At 38.7% G+C, this 3,140-nt stretch overlaps 1 pseudogene; it reads left to right on the forward strand.

Annotated features, from left to right (window-relative positions):
• The first annotated feature begins 2,326 nt into the window (after positions 1–2,326).
• Positions 2,327–2,448, forward strand: LOC145389805 (5S ribosomal RNA; annotated as a pseudogene).
• The last annotated feature ends 692 nt before the right edge of the window (positions 2,449–3,140 follow it).

Below are 3,140 nucleotides of genomic sequence, written 5' to 3' on the forward strand. Positions count from 1 at the left end.
TTCAGAAGCTCATGAATGTTGTAAACAGAGGGTTTGGCAGGGTGTGTTGTTTATATTGATGATGTATTAATCTTCAGTGACAACTGGAAAGATCACCTATGCCATGTCAGTAAAATTTCTTTGAGCATTTGGTTCATGCTAATCTTGTAGCTAATTTATCAAAGTGTGAGTTTGGTCAAGCTTTAAAAGTTCAGTACCTTGGGTAATGTAATTGGTGATGGACATGTTGCAGACCACCAGGAGCTAAGGTTCAGGTTATAAGTGATCTTCTCCAGACCTAAAAAAGTAGGAAGGAGCTACAAAGATTTTTGGGAATGGTAGGTTATTACAGGAGATTTGTTCTTAACTTTTCTTATTCTTTGTATCACCCCTTACAGACCTACTGAAAAAGGGAGTTAAATTTGTCTGGACTGATAACTGTGAATCCTCTTTCAACAAACTTAAAGCTTATTCTATTAAGTCAGCCAGTGCTCGCTACTCCAAATTTTGCTAAGCCTTTTAAGATGGCTGTTGATGCAAGTGATACAGGAGCTGGGGCTGTTTTGCTGCAAGAGGATGATCAGGGTATTGCCAACATCCTGTATCTTATTACAGTAAGAAGTTCACTCCCACCTCAAAAGAACTAGTCAACTATTGAGAAAGAGCTTTTGGCCTTGATTTTTGGGTTTACAGCATTTTTTCATTTTATTTGTGTTCTGGTTTTTTTGACTCCCATAGTCATTTATACCCGATCATAACCCACTGACATTCCTGAGTAAGTTTAAAGATAAAAATCAGAGATTGACAACATGGAGTCTACTTCTTCAGGAGTATTCATTAGACATACAACATGTCAAGGGGAAAGAAAATGTTATTGCAGATTGCTTATCTACACTTTAGACAGATTGTTTTAGGAGTAATAAGAAATTTCCTTTGTAAATTCTCTTTTTTTCTTTTGTGGGGAGGTGTTAGCATAGCCTATGATTTCATCATCCTTTTGTGTAATTTTAACGCACAGTATGCTGCATGTTTGATCAATAGAGCGTGTTCTGCCTCACTTCCCCCTTCTCTACCGTTATAGTAGAGTAAGTCGTCCTTTCTGTTATTCAGAGCGGGATTTTTCAGCTTTTTGTCCCCATGGCTTCATTTGCGCGTCCTTCTTACAAGTTGTATCAAGCTTCTCTCCTGGCCCCTATATAATGAGCTTCAGTCTCTGCATCATTGCCACTTCTTAGATCTGCTCCTCATTTTGTTCACATCTCTGTCCTCCCCTGTACAGTTATTATTATTGTCAGTGCTCAAGAAATCTCCAAACATCTAGCAGCTGTGTGTGTAATTCTGAGTATAACTGTTGTATTTTTTTTCTTGTGCTGTGTAGCATAGGGTTAGTTCTTAGGCCTAGTGGGAGTGTCTTTTTTGTGGATTGGGGTGTTGGGTTTTTTATATCAGTCATTTTTGATAATAGTTTGTATCTGTAATAATTTATCTGGCATTAACTGAGCATTACCAGGTGTATTTTCATTTTATCAGGGCTGACTCTAGATAAATTTACTCTTGCTAATTTCTGTGTTAATAGAGGCTATTGCAGTTAACCATATATTTAACCTGTTTATTTGCCATTACATTATCCTTATGAGTTCTGAATGTTTTTGTTGTTAGTTTGTGCATTAAACTTTAACTTGTAATTTTACCTAACTCTTTTTGTTTTGAACTCTGGAACTTTTTGACGGGACAGTAGTAGACTTCTTAGCATTCTCAATTTAAAGTGTACGTTATCTTTCTCTCTGTTCCGTAACACACCATTAGAATATGGAACAGGTGCGTGGTGTGAGTGCTAACCAATTCTAAGGTTTCCTGCCTACTCTGGCTGCATGGCCGCCATTACTTAAAGTGCTAATCCACCCTTTTGCCATATCTTCTGATTTTTTTCGTCTCACTAGGTGTATAGTCACCCCATGTTGTATAGTCACTGTCATGTTTTAGATGCCAGCGATCGGACAGTGAAAAACAGTAGCACTAGATTACTACATGGTAATTGTAAACACATCGACACCCAACCTGGCCAAAGGGAATCCCTTTCTTAGCAGTTTAATATCTTTCTAGTAAATTCACCGGGCAAAATTCGTAAAGTGCCCTCATGCTTTTATAGTCTGTATACCACCAAGTTTTTATTGTTTCGTAATGTCACTGGTATGAAGGATGGCAAAGGAAAGGAAAATTGTATACCCTTCTCTTGTCCCCACAATGGTAAACTTCCTTTAGAGGGACACGGGAACAAAAATAAATCTTAGCATATATTGTATATATATATATATATATATATATGATATATATATATATATATATATATAATGCCCATACCACGTTGAGTACAATCCGCTTTCTGTCCGAGCAGCGAAGTTAAGCAACGTTGGGTCTGGGTTAGTACTTGGATGGGTGACCGCCTGGGAACATCAAATGCTGTTGGCATAACGTTCTCCCTACGTGTCAAGTGGGGTTGGTGGAGGATTAGTGCCCCTCCCTGTAAAACAATTAACTCTAAGCCTTTGAAGCCACCCCGTTTGGGGATACATGGTGTCTGGCAATGAATGAAAAAAATATAGATATTTGAATCATATGAACTCTGCACCTCCCACTGATAAAATAACACAAACAAGTAAAAGTTAGTCGATATCCAAAACCGTCCTTAATCTTTTCCATATAAGAAGGAGACTAGGTGCAGACGTAATGACTTTAAAAACCTCCCACAAGTTATCTTTTGACTTTTGTTTACGGAGCTCATGAAGGCCCCAAGATCCCTGAAACACCTGACAAGACAAAGTGCTCTTCTTTAATCTTAAAGTGAGTTCCTGAACTTGTACAGTGTGGGAGATTTAATACTTTGGTGTTGTGGTTAAGGCTTCTGAGGCCTGTCGTGGCTGGGCTGAGAGGGGGTGCTTCAAACACAAGTTTTGATGACATGAGAGATTATAGAAAGTTCTTATCGTCCTCCTGGCTTCCCTTTCCAAAATATATTTTTGTCAGTGAGAGTGGCTGTGGGCTCAGTTTGTCCGAGAGAGTTAGCAGGAGGTATGTAGGGTGATGACTGGGTGAGATGAAGAAAATAGGAGGGAAAACAGGGAAGGAAAGGGAGAGACGAGAGAAACAGAAAGCATATAGAA

Source organism: Coenobita brevimanus, unplaced genomic scaffold, assembly GCF_032717465.1.
Source record: "Coenobita brevimanus isolate Jiangsu-jjx unplaced genomic scaffold, ASM3271746v2 jjx.HiC_scaffold_2231, whole genome shotgun sequence".
Taxonomy (NCBI): domain Eukaryota; kingdom Metazoa; phylum Arthropoda; class Malacostraca; order Decapoda; family Coenobitidae; genus Coenobita; species Coenobita brevimanus.